At 37.4% G+C, this 18,130-nt stretch overlaps 1 protein-coding gene across 6 annotated transcripts in view; it reads left to right on the plus strand.

Annotated features, from left to right (window-relative positions):
- Positions 1-11,377, plus strand: part of zic6 (zic family member 6) — a 99,036-nt gene extending 87,659 nt beyond the window's left edge. For 3 of the 6 annotated variants that reach the window (XR_012357951.1, XR_012357950.1, XR_012357948.1), the window contains 3 exons: positions 9,134-9,643; positions 9,719-9,749; positions 9,845-11,377. The gene's annotated coding sequence lies outside the window, so the exon portion shown is untranslated. Of the gene's footprint in view, positions 1-6,549; positions 6,641-9,133; positions 9,750-9,844 lie in introns of all 6 variants that reach the window. The other 3 variants (XR_012357952.1, XR_012357949.1, XR_008637316.2) reach the window with 2 other exon arrangements.
- The last annotated feature ends 6,753 nt before the right edge of the window (positions 11,378-18,130 follow it).

The raw sequence follows: 18,130 nt of genomic DNA on the forward strand, positions 1-18,130 counted from the left end.
ATTTTTCAAATCAATGTTAATGAAAGTTATTATACTTATAAAAGCGGCTATATGATATACAGGACACCCTTGCATGTTTGTATAACAATATTTTGACATTGTTTTAAGCAATTGCACTGCAATTTTGGGTACAAAAAAATTTTTTATGGGGGAATTTTTCCTGAATACATTTTTCATAATAATAATGATAATGTGGCTTTAATGTTGTAAAAAAAGTTTAATTCAATGATCTACTAAAAATGTGTTATGAGGTAAATAACTCTTAGTAGAAATTTAACAGATTACACTTCCACACACATTTACAGTTGAATAATATGTTTGATGCAAACTTGAAAAGTTGCAGGTCCCCTGTTGGCACCCCAGATAAATACCTCATGTAACTTGCTGTACAAAGACCTTACTTGCATATATTTACTTGGGGAAATACACTTTGATACACACTTTTGGACAAATGAACAAGATATCATGATATAAGGTAGCCTCAGGACTGAGTGAGGACAGCAACCTGCAATTCTGTCTTTAACATCATCCACTGGCTCATTTCAGCATGATGCTCTAGTCTATTTTAGATGTTTTCAGACTTATTTCTGTAGTTTTCATGAACAACGAGTTGCTTTTGACACACAGTAGCTTAAACCAGACTTGACCTCTATTGATTGTTTTTCTCCGTTTTATTTTTCATACACAAGACATGTTCTTAATGATGATTGAAATTGTGTTGGAGTGTCCTGCATGTACAAGCCATGTATTTATTTTACCTGTTTTGTTTATGTATTTGAAGAAGGCTAAACTTTTGCAGATGGAAAAACTTGTTGCTTCAGTAATTATTAACACCCCGTCCCAGCTTGAATGTGACTAATTCTTTGTGCTCTGACTACAAAAGAATAGTAAATCTTCCATACATGTTTATGAACTTCTCCACCATTGTGGCGGCGACTCTATTTATTTAATACAATTGTGCTATGAACAGAAGAAAAAATAAACAGACTGACTAAACATACGAGTCGTCTTCTTTTTGCAAGTAAAAACTCTCTGTAGGGACACAAAAGGGGGAGGTTTTCAGCGCCGGAAAGTAAATTCTTTTGAAGTGGAACTAATCATCTGAGGGATGGTTCTCGTTGTCCTAACAACGCAGCTGAATTGGAATGAGCCTCCCTTTTTGTTGTATATATGTTTTCTTTCTTTCATTCAAAACTGATGATGATAGTAGTTTCACGCCCTGTCCACCCACGTTGTCAGTAAGGAGTTTTTTCTGTAGATAAGTCCTTACTTAGAGACGCGTACACACGGCTGGTGACTCTTTGGCTGTGACGTCAGCCTTACTCTTACGTCTAGAAAGCTTTACGCTTCTTAATACCCTTATATTAAGAAAAAATAATGTCAAACCATGCTACTGGGGGAATTAAACCGCAGGATTTTTTTTAAAAAAAAATAGGCAATAAAAATATCAAAAAATATCATTACACATGTTTGATAATAAATGTAATTTTAGACTCTCTCTCTCTCTCTCTCTCTCTCTCTCTCTCTCTCTCTCTCTCTCTCTCTATATATATATATATATATATATATATATATATATATATATATTACATTTATTATCATTCTGTAGTATTATCTTTATTTAAAAACATTGCACTTTCATCCATGCACTCTGTACACAGCAATAAAAAAACTTTAACGCCATTGTGATATTTATTTTAATATTTAAAACTCTCGTGAACACATGTTTATATTTGTGTGTTCAGAAATGGCCTCAAGTCATATTCAGGTTTCAAAAAGTAACCCACGACTGGGTTAGGTGAAGTAGCTCTGGCTTCTGTGACCTTTCAGTGAAGAATCCCATCTCTTAATTACCATTACTAAATCTTTCTCTCTTCAACCACCTTTTGCCTCGCAACGTTATAAACGTTTAAGCTTTTATGGAATTCTGAGGAACCGAAACATTTTATTGTCACCGCGGGGTTCAGGGTTCAGGCAGCGGTCACCTGCTGGATAAAGTAAACCAGTTGTGCTCACTGCCAAAAAGACCACGAAAGTGTTATGCTATATTTGTATTCATTATTTTTATATACGCCAAACTTGAATCCTTCCTTACTGAATTACGCGCACTTGTTTTTTTTACTATGCGCCCCATCTGTTTGCGCAACATTACGCAATAATAAGTGACAGGGATACAAGGTCGATAATTCTTGTTTTACCTCATATAATTTTATTTATAATATATATTGCATTTTTGGCGATTTATGTATTCATAATTTTACGCTTCACATTAAAAACCTCTCTCCTTAAAAACAAACCTCGCTATTACAATAGATTAACAGCCAGTCTTTTTACATAACATATTCTGTAGGCTATTCACATTTTTACTCAGTTTTGTTACTTTGAATTGTTTATTTATTTATTTAGTCAGATTATATTTGATTTCTATCTCTTGGTGTGTATTCCAGATGAGTGATGTTTGTGTTGAGTGGTGGCACTAGAAACCCTTGAAGTACAACAGATGATGTCACACTTGGGAGGATCCAAATTGAAGTGCGTGAAACAGAACAGGCTCGATCCTATTGAGACTAAACGCTGCGTAGAAAGAGACAGCCATGAATGATGCTGAGAAAAAAGACGTAAACAAACGGAGCACAGCTTTTGCTTTTCAGCAATTCTCCACTGAGACTCAAGCGCCGGTGGCAACAGCATAGACGTCGGACAACAGCCACAGCATATTAAAAATGTTCACTTTCAAATAATTTTCAGATCTAAAATCAGCACACCGCATACTCGTGTCCATTAAAACGTGTTTTTAAATCAAATCTCTCAGATCAAAAATACGAGTAGCATTTATTTTAAACAGTAGTGAGCTGCTCTTGGTAATCGCGTGATGTTTGCCTGAACAGAATAAAATCCCTTGGCGTGAAAGTATTTTTGTCATCTTTGCACGCCATGCGGTAACTGGTTGTCATTGTCGCTGCGGCAGACGGAGAGCCGGGAGAGAAATCTCGGCCTGTGCCAGTTGGCTCAAGCTCTTGAAAACAAGAGGCAGACGCTGCACGAAATGTAATCTTAATCGGTCCAGACATGAAGGTCACTCTCGGCTGGACTCTCATGGCTCACATTGTTGTTTCTTCCATTGGGTAAGGCGTAGATTGTACAACCTTAATATATCAACTGGACTCATGCAAACAATAACAATTAGGCCTTTGAACTTGCTGTACGTTTACTTATATTGAGAGAATGAATTGTCACCTCAACGCAAGTCACAAGTTAACTGGCATTGACTTATAGTGAGCATTGAGCAAAGTAGGTTGGGGTGGGGCAAGATGTTGTGCAATAGGATTGATGCTCGAATATAACTTCACTCAAGAGCATGGATGCGGTCCAATGGCAGAGCAGAATTGCTTCTCCGATAGTCTCAGCACAGTCATATATTATAGTAAGGTTAAGTGGACACGTTGCTAAGTGATTTCTTATATAGACGCAGGCTGTTTAGGCATTCCTAATCTCATGGGAATTCGAAGGGAATCGTACAAAACCGCACGATTATTAGGAAAAATATGCATTTGTGAAGCCCCGCCCCTAACTCAACGTCACTGTGACGAAAGCACATTCTACGAATTGATACAATTTACGAACTGATACATCGCCCCACAGTCAGTATTGCAACTTAACCCGCACGTCTATTATTTATTTACTCCACACACAAAGTAAATAGCTGTACAAAGCGGTTTGTGATCACTGCACATTTTTCTTTATCAGATATGACACACATTTCTAAATGAGCAGTCTTGATAATACCCAGGGCCATTACCAGCAGCTCTTGCTCAGCACATACTGACATTTATTTGAGTGTTAGACTAATAATGGCTAATGAGCTCCCAGTAACACGCACTCAAGACACCCATTAATGGAATTGTTGCTTAAGTGGAGGAAATATACATGCTCTAATGATTAATCTCTCTTTTTTCTATCTCTCTCACCCACATACGAGTTTATCCTGAAAGCTGCATAAAAAATAAGTAAAGCTACATACTACTGTATATTGAAGTTCAGGACAACTCATTTACATTTACGCTTGCACTGCTACTACTTTTTTGCATCTTCTATGTACAGTATTTGAACAGTGCTGGAAAACAGATGAATATGTATTTATTGTGCATGTTAAATTGCAATGCTCCGTTTTTAAACCATGTCAGTCTTAAAAATGTATATTTAAAATGTTCTTGATCCTCTAGCTTTCTGAAAACACTTTTAGCTTTCTCTAAGTCTCCTAGCAACAGCAAACAAAGGCAGGGCACATTTCAAGTTTCCCGCGGTGCGGCCAGTCCGGCGTTGCCTTTGATCTTGACTGGGAAAATAGCTGAGTGGGCACTACTGGCACTTTCCTTTCATTTCCCCCTCCTCCTATCACCCACCCTATTCCCAAAGCCCTAGAAACACCCCAATTTTCATTTACCCAAAAAGCTAGTGCCACATTTAATCGCCCATATCCAAGTGTTTTATTGAATCAGCACATTGTTTTTGGGAAGGTTTAACATTATGCTTTAAAAATATTAGTGTAGCGTGAAGTGCAGTAAAAACATAGAAGGTAAAACCATTATCCCAACATCCCATATCTAAGCATTCCAAGTAAAAGTGGTGGATACTTAAGACGTAATGTCTTCTTTTAGCTGCTAGGTCATTTTGGTTTCTCTCCTCATCTTGCGTTTCCCCCATCCTTCTGTAACACATTAAGCTTTGTATTTTTTTGATAGAGCCAGGACTGCTTATCTCTTAAGAAACTTGGGACGCCTGCAGCTCGCTAGACAAATAATGGAGCTGCGGTGGATTTTCAGGGTCACGGGGCACCCACAGAGCTGTCTTACTTAGAATTTTACATAAAGCAAAATGTGTATTAAAAAGATTTTTGAAGTTAATACTCTGAGATAAATAATGCTTTGCTGCTATGTCCTGTGGTGTATAAAAATAAATAGTCTGTTCCAACAATATAAGTAAACAAACGCAGGGATATCAAGAACAATATCTGTAGGCTATAGAATGTTATACACACAGAGCGGAATTTAGAGGAATAATAAATAATCATATTATATGAGATGAAGGGACAAAGTGAAACAAAATATATCCATTGTTGGTGCTGTAACCTGCATTACCATCTATGACAGAGTCAATAGGTTGCTTTAATGATGCTCTCAGTATTTGTAATTGTTATGATGCCTGAGTCTTAAAAGTCTGAAAGTTTCTCAGTAAAAGCTTTTGTTTTTGACAAGTGCATACGGACCCAATAAACCCATTACATTTAAGTAAGTACACATTTCTTCCAGGCTTGGTATTGCGTTACGTTTTCTTCATGTGTTGTCTGAGATGTAGTACTTTTATCTGATATGAACTAAAATGTGTGAGGTCATTCATACAAATGTAATAACTACTTAACAATTTTAAATAATTCCTTAAACCATTCACATTTTAGATATTTAACATTAACCTTTATTTCACTAAATTAATGTTGTAAACTGGTCATATAGAAAGAGTGACATCACAGAATAGAAAAAATTGTTATGATACAGAAGGCATGGGGGTGGTAAGGCTTTCATCAATTCCCTCTTTGGGGTTCAAGGTGGGATTACATATGACCATTTCTGTCCCTATGCCACACGTTTTATTTATAAAACTGTGAAGTCTGTTTAGGAACCCAACATTTTTTAACCATGAAGTGTGTCTTTTGCCAGGGGAAGAAAACGTGAGAGAGAAGTTCCACCCCCAATCCGTCTGTAAGTGTCTTGTTGTTTCCAAGAGGCAAGGTGGAAACATAAGGATTGTCAACCAGCAGTTAAGTCCTATTGGAAAAATGACCTAGTAGGCTAATCTGTAGCACCTCCTCCTTGACATAGCTAAAAAATGACATTTGCTTATCTTTTTAAAATGAATGTCTGGCTGTAATGTTAAGCAGCTAACCAAGCCTGATTATCCTCAGTGATTAAGACGTCCTGTGGCAAAGCACTGCTGTAGCATCTAAAACTCTGTTGGGGTTTGTTTTGGGGTGGTAAATGATTTTTTCCGTGTATGGAGGTAGCGGTAAAATCCCTTTAAAAGTATTAACCTAATTATCTCCTCAAAATCTCCTCGTGGTTATCCTTTAAAACTATACCGTGGCGTCTCACCTTGGTCCATGTTGACTGTCGCCTCCAGAGAACTGCAGAAAACAGCGCAACCGCCGAGTGTGGTCAGGTCTTGTTTATGTAGTGAAACCCCATCATCGAGTTCCAAACATCCTGACTCTTGAAAGCTTTGAAGAGCTTGTGAGGTCAGGTTTTAAATTATGGCGTGTTCCCACACCGCGTTCTCACCCCGCACTAGTGAAAATCCATTTGCCACACAATGCATTTCAAATCAAAGCTGCATCACCATAACACGCCTTAGGAGACATTAAGCCATACTATGTTACTTTCATGTGCGATAGCATGGCTCCTGTATGCTTTGAAGTGCTCTCTTTTTTTAATGCCTTATTAATAATACCACACAGACTGACTCTTTGGATGCTGTTTTTCTTCACTCTCCTCTCAGTCTTTAATGCAGGTCTTTAGGACTGTGTTTATGGACTTGTGATTAGAGAGCATATGGACTATTAGATGAGTAAAGGGCCCGAGGAACACAGGTGACATGACTTGTGCAATCTCTCGTATTTTTTTAATCTGTCTCTTTCCAGTGTGGTGGCAGCAGGGGGTGTGTGTTGTGATTATATACTCTTTACCCTACAGTATGTGCTTCTGAACTGATGCATCCAAACATATGTGATACTACCTGTAAGCTAAAATCGTTTTTAGTGACTTGCTGTTTTTTTTTTCATAAAATCAACCTATATAAGAACATTCTGTGAAAATATAACCTTAATATCTATGACATTGACTGAGTCTGGCCATGTCAAAGAAGTGAAATCAAAGAGAAATCAATTATTGAAATCAAACTTTGATGCTCAGAATCTCACAATTTCATTAAGAGACTTCAGCCTGTATTTTACAGACAGGGTCACGTGTAGAAAATACAGATTTTAGAGATTTACAAAGCATGGATGAAAAAACATTTTGCATGCAGGTTTGTTGTGGTCTTTTTTGTTTAGCTCAGTGGTTCTCAAACTGGGGGCCGGGGCACCTGGGGGGGGGGGGGGGGGGGGTGGTGCCAGACATTTTATAAAATACATTAATTTATTATGAATTGTGTGTAATTAAAGCTAAAAAAATAAGGAATGCACCATACATAAGGGGCACGCTGAAAAAGTTTGAGAATCAGTGGTTTCGCTTATACGTGCTGGCAAATTACACTGCTTTGTCTGTTTTTCTGTTTTCACTTAAATATTCAAATAATGACCCAAATGAAATAGATAAGAATATTTATCAGACTCGATTATCTTACATGAATAAGAATACATTTTATATATTTTTTCCAGAGCGTACTTAATAATATGGGTATACACTCTCATAAATACAAGTTGCCTCACGATGCCATAGAAAAAACATTTTTGAAGAATCACATGACTGTATGGTTTAATAAAAAACCTTTAACATTCAAAGAACCTTTATATTCACAAAACGTTATTTGTACAAAAATGGTTCTTGAGACTATCCACCTGTTTCTCGAACGCGGAAGTAAGTGATGTGACATATTTCCTTTACGGTCCGAGACTTCCCTTTCAATAGCCAGCCGGTAGAAAACAGTGTAGTGGGAGCACGCATAAAACACGATTTAAACAGTTAATATTTAACGTTACTACACCTGCCATGTATGAACCAGTGTGAGGATGAAATTAAGAAGTTGCTTGATATATGAATATATATTTAATAATTTCGTGTTGTTGATCGGAGGTGATGGGTCTTCAATGCGCAAATATAAAAGCACAGAGACATACCGGTATCTTTACAATGGGAAAGTCAGTCAAGTGTTTGTACATGGAATTTACCAAGACTTTGTGTTTTTAACTTTTCAGGGGCTGGTTTAAAATGTCACAACTCTGTGCCTCTGGTGTGACGTTTTTTTTTAAACGGCAATTTTTAATGGACTTGTTTATGGCGACACGTCGAGCTTCTCGCTCTTCGACACAGTCAGCAATATCATTCAACACATTGTAAGTTATTTGAATAAACCATAATAAACATATTAAACTACTCCACGTATTGAGTATTGTTTTTGTTTTATGAAAATATTTTTACATCGCTTCTTACGCAGGTGGAGACATGAGCTTATGAAATTATTTGCTTACTTTTTCAAGTATTTGCTTTTTCATTTAAAACATAACAAAAGTACGCTCAAACACATTACAAATTATTATAAACATTACAAGCAGATTATGTTGTATTTATTCTGTACTATAATCGCATTTTTGTAATAATATATACTAGCCGAATAAATTAATCAGCATATTTTTATTAGCATAATATTAGTTGTTTTTAAACAATTATTTTATTTATTGTTCACTGGCAGTTTCTATGAAAGGTTTTACTGGATGGATTTGCAAATACAGATCATGATTGGATATGCGCCACATACACATTCAGTTCTTGTGCATAGATTATGGTTAAAACAAATGTTTTGTAGAGATTTACTGCGTTTGTATTAGCTATTATGGTAACGCCTAACTGCACAAATTATGTTGGTCTTCCTGAATTTCATAATAAACATTAAACAGCCAGTCAAAACAGCACACTTGTGTCCTTCGCATTAGACTACCGTTAGCTTTAGTGGCTCACCGGAAGTCATAAACCCGGAAAGCTCAAAGATGGCGGCGCCCACATTTATGTCAAGAAACAGGTGGATAAAAAGAGCTAAATGTTTGTTGCCCAAAAATGAAAAATCTGTCATCATTTACTCACCCTTATGTCAATGGTATTGACTTTCCTAGTATATATCTTACTATAAAAGTAAATGGTTACCATCAACTTTATCATCCTTACCATCCTTTATCAAAATATCTTCTTTTATGTTTACCAGAATAAAGAAACTCATACTGGTTTAGAACAACATGAGGGTGAATAAATTAAATTTTGGGCAAACTATTGTTTTATGAACCTTTGACTGAATTGTTCTTTGTGAAACCAAAATCCTTCTTCTATGGCATCGCTGTAAATAACCTTTTTAACACCCTTATGTTTAAAAGGACTGCAGTATTACAGAGCAGCACTATTTGCTGTAGCCATCTCATGCCCATCTGTCATGAGGTAGGCATTCCAGTTTGGCCGATGAGTCCTGGTTCGGCTGAACTGTGGGGTCAGCACACCTCCAGCGCGACTTGGGCTTGTGCTTCATCCTCTACCACACGGGGGGCACCTGGCACCCCTCCCTACCATGGCAGGCCAGATCAATGGTAAGATCCATTCAAGCAGAATGACCAGAGGTCGCCATCAAAGACCCCCTGCTTGTCTCCCTGCCACCTGGAGCTCAGCGAGGGTCACGGGCCGCCCAGGCCACCATTGCCTTCTCTTCCCTTCAGCTGGCTGGGTTGCTGAGCGGGACCAAGGCAGTCTATGAGCTGGCTCAATGTTGGCCCAGCAGCCCACATGGGGAGAGGGCCAGAGGTCAAGCCCATCAGAGCAATCTGCTTCATCTGATGAGAGGATCCGGTCTGGTTTTAATGAGGCAACACTTGATTCCGCATTTCTTTACACACGTGAGCAGACGCAGTTATTCTGTCAAGCTAATGTGTTGTACTAGACATAATGCTTTTATTTTTCTTTCATTACAGAATGCAGAAGAAGCCTCTCGACCATTTCTGGGTATGTTTTATTACCTCACAATACAAATTTCATGTCAGGTAACTCTACAACGTTATCACTGTTTTTCTGTAAGAGTTTAAAATCTTTTATTTCAGGACAAAGTAGATGGCCAGTTTTTGTGGACCATATATTTATTCATACAACGGTTCCCATATGAACACTGTGGCTTTCTTCAGCGAAATGTTGGTCATATGGTGAAAGAACAGGCAATTATTTTCACGCAGCTGTCAATACGCCGAACAGGCTAATGCGGTCTAATTAAATGTAATTTTTCGGGCCACGAATGAAAATGAACAACTCAATGGGGTTTTTAATATCGCTGTGAAGCTTTTCAACTTCCTCGGCCCCACAGTCGACGACTTGATGCTTCTATGTCCCTTTACTTCTGTGACGAGGGACGAAAGGGGCTACGACGAGAGAGACATACAGAGACCGAGAGAAAAAAGGCAAGTTTGGCAAGTAGAGGAGCGAATGGGGGAGACAGATGGCGTGAAGTCTGCATCTCTTTGGCGTTGGGCGCATGGCGCTAAAATCCTCCCTCTCACACATTCCAACAAATCCAACCAGGAGGATCAGGAGTATGTTCCACTGCTCTCGAAATCAAGCATCTGACCAGGATAGAGCCGCACATACACACGCACGTGTTATTTCTCACTGTCCCTCTTTCACACACACATACATTCACACACTGTCAGCCACCCATAACCTATCCAGAAGTTTACATTTTTATTAGTGTGTCACCCATTCCGGAGTTTATTGGCTTGTTAAAGGAAAACGCTTCGAGAGCTGGGGAGAGAGAACATGGGGCCATGACTGGAAATATTGCAGCGCCCAAGTGCCATTCAAGTGTAAAATCTCATCGGGTAAACATGGGGCCAAGGCATGGAAACAAAGTGCGTAAGAAAAATGAGGAGCTTCGCAGATTTGTCACGCTAGCCATGATAAGTCGCTTGCGAGTGAAGTTTTACATGATCTTTTTAATTAGCTTCTTTCAAAGTACATTGAGTAAATCTGGTTGAAACAAACATTGCCATATTCTGTGTCACGCGTGATCTATGAATCCACTGCTTCCGTTTAGCGCCTTACAAAGCTTTATTTCAACCCATAACTATATTTTATTTGTCATTTAGCTGAAATGTACTGCTAATAGCTGTTGACATATAAAACGACCATGTGTTCCTCCTGTCAGCCAGATGCAAAAGGCACAGATGGGATTTTTTCCAAATGGAGCTCTTGATAGCAGACAATTAATGTGCCTTTGATTGCGCTCTACAGTACTCTCCCATTGATTCTGGAAAATGTATTCATTGAAGGCATATGATCAGCCTCGGATGAATCTTGTCAGATGTGCCAAATCACAAATGAAACGCTTTAGTGCCTCTCCCTCCAACCTCCAGGGCTAAGAGCTTTTGCGTGACACACGCTCGTTCTTTCTCTCTCTCGCTCTCTCTGCCTGTTTCTGTAGCTCTCTCGCTCGCTCTCTAGATGGATGGCTGAGTTCTGCCTTCTGTTTGCGCTGCCATACTAATGAATGAGTCAGCTGGGAATATGTAATACTGTGAAAAGGTCACCGGAGGCATGTGTATCACATTACTGTTAATGATAATAAAAAGAACAATCTGTGCAAATCCATCTCTGAAGTCATTTTTATTCTTTCCTACTGTGTGTGATTTTATCTGTCATTACTCTTCTCATCTTCTCGTTGTTGGATGGTGGATATGCAGAAAGTGTAGTGGAAAATTATCGTAGGATCTGTCTCTAAAATTAAGATGAATACGTACCTGGTTTCAATCTTGTTGAATATGGAGATCAATACAAAAATCATAATTGCTCCAGTCCATATCTCATGCGTGTTCAGATATGATCAGACAATGACCGTCCATGTTTATGAAATGACTGTGATATTTAGAGTACCAGCTGCCATTATCACTTCGTCCCATATGGAAGGTCACATGTCCAGAGAGTCTGTCACAGATCTGGGCTTCTGGATGGATCCTGGATCGTGAACTCTTCATTATAAACCAGTTGCTGAAGCCATTCTCAGTGTATTAAACCCTCTGTTTCAGATTCTGCAGCTAAAACCAACGCACGCCCATCAATCACAGCTTGTTTTTACAGACTACAAGACAAATTCCTTTATCTCTCATTATTATTTCATTTCTCATAATGGAGGGAGATATATGCGGTTAGCAGCGGTAAGCTTTCTGGAGCTATTACGGTTTATGGTGGTCAGGGTATTACTTTACCGATTCCCTTTGCATTATAGATGGTAATGGAGCTGTAATTGTGTTAAATTACTCGACTGGAGTCAGCTTTTGATCTCCAGCTGGATGCGGAATGCCATGTTGCATAGAAGTCATACATTAAGCAGTTGGTCAGTGATTAAAATGTAATTGTAGTGCTACATGCTGCATTCTGCATTTATACGGTAAAGGACAAGACAGATAAATGGGTTTTCATCTGCGTATGTTATTTAAGCTCTGTCGCTTTAATTTGTCCAACTCTGTCTTTCACTTTCTCTCTTTACCCTTGCCTTACACATATTTTAACTCTCTCTATCGTTCTCTATTCCACTGTTTTTCCTCTATGAAATATACACTCACAAAGATGCAAAAGATGTCTGTCTCCTCACTCTTTTAGGTTGTGGTGTTTTTGTTCCTGCCACCGTGACCTCATCCTGGGAAATTAAGCACTTTTTGATTTAAAATAGTGCACTGAAATAAAATTTGTCTTTTGACACTAATTAAATGTATCTACAATGAAATTTTGCTCATTTATTCCATTCCAAATGTTTTTTTTTATTTTAAAGGGCACCTATTATGCCCATTTTTACAAGATGTAATATAAGTCTCATGTGTGCCCAGAATGTGTCTGTGAAGTTTCAGCTCAAAATACCCTGCAAATCATTTGTTATAGCATGTCCAAAATGCCCCTATTAGGGTGGGAACAAAAATGCGCTGTTCTTGTGTGTGTACCTTTAAATGCAAATGAGTTACAACTCCTCACTCACAGTAACTCCGGATTTCCACCAACTGCGGAGCGGCTGCAGATCGGCTACAATGCGTTACGGGTCTGCCGTCCGCCAATACCCACCAGTTCCGTCTGAAGTGACGAGGACCCATGAGGTCTCGCAAATTCACATGATGATCGCGCGATATCTAGTTCAGTCTCCGCCCATTATAAGGTTAAATAAATTATGATATTTTGCTGGACTAGCCCAGATCATGACAAGAGATCTCTCAAATTCAGGTATGATCACGCGATATAGTCATGGCTCCGCCCTACAAAGCTATCCAGCAAAAATAGAAGCTCTGCGTATTTATTCCAGAGGGCTGGGGATGGCCAGGGCTGTGACGGATTCGGAACACATTGACTTGAATGGAAACCGATTGACTCAGCTGCCCTTCTACAGCCGTTCCGCAGTCGGTGGAAATCACGGGCGCTTTCAGTTAAAATAGATCTGATGCCTGTCTGAGACAATAGTATCTCACTATTGAGATATGGCGGAGTGTGTACAACTTGCTGAGGGTGGAAACTATGGTATGCACAGTGTTGGGGAAAGTAATGCATTACAATATTAAGTTACTGCCCAAAAAACAAACTAATTGCGTTACTTAGTTACTTTTCATGGAAAGTAATACTTGCGTTACTTTTGCGTTACTTTTTCTTATATGGATGAGGCTTGATCTCTTTCAGGCCTTGCAGGTGTTTTTTATGACTGAGAAGTTCTGCATTCAAAAATTGCATACTTCCATCACAAAAATGGCCTGCCATATCCATTTTTGACTCAAACTGTTCCCACTCAGGTGCACACGCATAGTGTTATTCTACATGACTAAGTTCAGTTTAATTCAGTACATTATTTTTTAAATCAAATTAATTAAACCGAAAAGTAACTTGCATTACTTTTTTAAAAAAGTAACTTAAATATTAATTTTTACATTTATAAAGTAATGCGTTAGTTTACTTGTTACTTCAGAAAAGTAATATTATCACGTAATGCACGTTACTTGTAATGCGTTACCCCCAACACTGGGTATGCAGGACTGTTAGTCAGTGGCCGTGAGGGGAGGGCTTTATCAGTGTGATGTTTTTTCATTGTAGGGTGGCTGCATTTTAAACCAACCTATGTGAACTTGATTAATTTAAATAAGGACTAGATAATTTGTGTTGAATTAAAGCAGTATTTTTGAAACTGGGTGGGAATTTCTAGTTCCCAGCATGCTTTGCATGAGACTGAATAAAGAGAGTAAATATCAAAATAACATGTTATTTTATGCATTTTTTAACATGATGAGAAAAGAGGGAGACTTAATATTTAGTTTTTTTTTTGTTATATTAGTATTTAAGAGAGTTTGTTCGTTTTTTAAAAGGTTACCATTTTGCTTATGAGTAGAGCATTTCCTTAGGAGGAGAACAGTCTCTTTGACGTAAATCAATTATTCAGTGTTGCTTCTGCCATAATCAGCTTTTGTTTCTATTGAGTATTAGTTATGATTAGCTTTACTGTAAAAAAAATCTGTAGAAATTACAGTATTACTGGGTATTACTGGCAACAAGCTGCCAGTAACTTACTGTAGATTTTAAATTCATGTTATTTACTGGCTTAAATGAACATGAAACATTTTCAGTCTTTTCTTCTACAGTAAGTTACTGGCAACCAGCTGCATAATTACAGCTATTTTTTACAGTGTTGCTAATATGTGCTGTTGCTGTATCAGATGGCAGAGCCCATAATTATGATTTTATATTTCAAAATTTAAGTTAAACTAATATGGGTAGGTAATCGTAGCATTACTAAATTTAAAATATTCAGATCAACTTTTTTTGTGAAGGAATAGTTTACCCAAAAATGAAAATTACCCGATTTACTCTCAAGCCATCATCGATGTAGATGATCAACGTTAGTCAGATGAACATTATCAGAGTTATATTATAAAATGTCCTGGCTGTTCCAAGCTTTATTTGTTCCAAGCAGTAAATGGTGCTTCTGATTTGAAGCACAAAAGTCTGTCCATGCTTTACAGAAGTACTCCACATGTCTTCATGGTGTTAATAAATGCCTTCTGAGGGCAGTCGATGTGATTTTGTACGAAAAACATCAATATTTAAAACTTTACAAACTAAAATAACTAGCTTCCAGTTATGACTGATGCACATTCATTAGAGAGTGCATTTCGAGCATATAACACAGGACGTAGAATTGGAGCAGGTGGAGTTTTTGGCCTTCAAATCAGAAGCATCATTTAATACATTTATGATGCTTGGAAACGCAGGGACATTTTTTATGTGGCTCTGATTGTGTTTGTCTGAAAGAGATGATTATGTGCATTAGGGATGGCTTGAGAATGAGTGAATCGTGGGGTAATTTTCATTTTTGGGTGAACTATCCCTTTAAGGTAACTAAAAACAATTCCGGAAGTTCGACTAGATGCATTTATCTAACTTTACATAATTTAATCATGTGCAATCACTTACCTTAAAGACACCTTAAAAGTGAATCAAATGAATCATTTTTTTTCAGTGTGCCTGTAATTAAGAGCAATCACTGTTTGTTACCACTTGGCATAACATTATGCAAAGCTGGCAGCCGCCTAATCTGGGGAAAAACGTTTGTTTCCTTAATTGCCCTCTTAGGACAAATGTGTGGGAGGAGAAATGAAACACTAACGTGCCATAGGAGGAATGCAATGAGGCCTAGTGTGAGTTGAGGATGTGTCCTTGACACAGAGGTTAAACCTTTAAACCCAACTAATGGGGCCAGAGACAACACACACATACACATATAGGAAGTTCATAGATATAGAGGCAACCAGGGCGAGTTGACACACAGAGAAGATGTCACAATGTCTATATGTCAGTAACTAAACTGTTTTAGAGAGGTTTTTATTTAGCAGGGGCAGATGCTTTTATTCAAACCAACTGGCATTGTATTTACATATGTGCGTTCGCTGGGAACCAAACCCATGACCTTTGCACTGATAATGCAACACTCTTCCAACTAAGCTACATCCACCACTTTATCAATCACGTTGGGTTTTATCTTTAAGATGTTTATCAGTATTTTCATCCCCTGGAAATCCTACCTATGACTTTGGTAGACACTCAGAAAAAGATACAGAAGGGGCAGTACCTTTTTGAAAAGTTCAAATATGTTCTTTGAGAGTGGATATTAGGACTTTAAAGGTAGAAATCTGTTCTGAAATGACCTTCTTAAAGGGTACAGTCTCAGTGACAGCGTTTGTACCTTTTTGTTAGTGTAGCATGATGCAGGAATCCATTTTGTATATTAGGTTCATTTCAAAACTCTTAAATTTGTTTAATTATTTTGATTTTGTCTATTTAAAATGATTTAATATTACAAATAAAATTGTTATGATTACGAATTAATATGATTGTATTTTTGCAAGGGTTCTTGAGTAAACGAATGAAGACAATCAAGCTACACCACCTGGCTAAATTCTGGATTAATTATATAAGGTAAATCAAAAGTTTGAAATGTATATTTAGGTTTTTTGTAATAAATATCAAATATCAGGGAAGGTTGTGTTGAAATGTTACAAATTTGTATAATTAAAACATTTATTTAACAAAACCTCTTTACAATTTTTGTGCCAACTGTTTAGTGCTTCTTAACTGTGCTATACTTATTGGAGTGGTTAGGAAAGGACTTAGTCCCAGACTAAAATGCATGCGTTAATTTAAAAACACTTTGTCCTGACATCTTAACATATATCTAAAGGGCCTAGTCCTGGATTAATCTAAACTTTATCTTTAAAAACCAATTTATTAAACTTTATTCATTACAGGATAAAGAACATAACAACAAAGAAAGTGCTTTATTACACACTCAATATTGACATTCTGATATAAAAACGTTTGAAGAGTTCAATACTGTCAACAGATTAAAATCATAATGTTGAAATGGACTGAATGAAATCATGTTTAACAAAAAAAAAGGTGTATGTGATGAAACAAACACATCTGCATGCATCATGTAAACTTTTGCAATAGTGATTTGGTACATTTACATAAAGCTTAACATTAGTACTCAAGCAGTCAAAATCTATCCAGATCTGTTATCTCAAGCTTTTGGAGAAAAATACCAGGCCCTTCATTAGATAAATTAAGGAAAAATGAAAAATTAATGAGACTCACTATGGGTACATCAGCTCTCCATAACCAGAAAACACAACACTTCAAACTCATCACTGGCAGTTATGAGAAAATGACATTCAGCTCTTTAGCTGTGAGCCTTTATATTCTATATTCATATTTCTCTTTTCGGGCTGAGGTAAGTTGTTTACCCCATGCACAGTATATATTTATATCAGAAATATGCTATATAACATTCTAAAAATCTTCAATGTTAAATCTGAGGTCTGCATGAACCCTTATCACCTGATTAAACGTTTCACAACCCTGTACAAAGCAGCACATTTTTTGGCAAACCTTTTAAATTGTATATTTGTGGACCTACATGCAATAAAACTAGGCCACAAAATCTAGCAAACACACCAAACTTGATGGATTCTCAACTTCAAAGTGTAAGTATGCCTGGAGCTTAGAGACTTTTACCAAATATCTAAAAGTTATTGCTATAGGGATCCACTGGCAGTCCATGAGGATAATTAGTAAGAACAACATAACACTTTCTCAATTCACGTGGGCATTTATAGATGTTTTATTAATAAAAAGACTAATTTCTTTGCATTAAAAATACAAAACCAACTCCAGATAACAAAGCTGTGTTGACTACATTCAGCAAACACTATAATTAGAATTGGGCCATAAATTATTTCTTTATTTCAAAGTGCTGATTGCTGCTAATCATTTGTTGATGCTAACATTATTGATCTGGGACAAATTTAGGATACTTTGATCATTTCTTTGTCGTGTGAATGACTTATTCGGACAGTATTTCTGTATCAACTTCATATGTTCCCCAAATTGATGGAGGCCCGAACTACAAATACACAACACACATTTGGCAGGCCAGAAGGCGTAAATCCTCCAGAGAGACACCCTATTCACTAGCGGACCTTAAATCGGACCCTGAGAGATCCGCACGCTCCCTTTATGTTCAATACTTTGTCTTGTTTTGAAACACCAGGTAGACTGAATTTCTCATATTAAAATTTCGAAACATTGATCACTCTAAGCCTAACACATGCAAATGAAGAAAAAAAAATCAACATTTCCCCTTATGTTATTTCGTTTAGATGCTTAAGTGACATTTATTGACATGGAAAAACTGACAACAGGTGCTTGAAGGTGCCAGACATGTCAGCTGTACGAAAAGGTCCTTGCATCCTGAGAAAAGAAAATGTAAAACAAATTCATGTATAAAGCAATTAATAGACTAAATAACATAATTTTTC

This window comes from Misgurnus anguillicaudatus, chromosome 16 (genome assembly GCF_027580225.2).
Source record: "Misgurnus anguillicaudatus chromosome 16, ASM2758022v2, whole genome shotgun sequence".
Classification (NCBI taxonomy): Eukaryota; Metazoa; Chordata; class Actinopteri; order Cypriniformes; family Cobitidae; genus Misgurnus; species Misgurnus anguillicaudatus.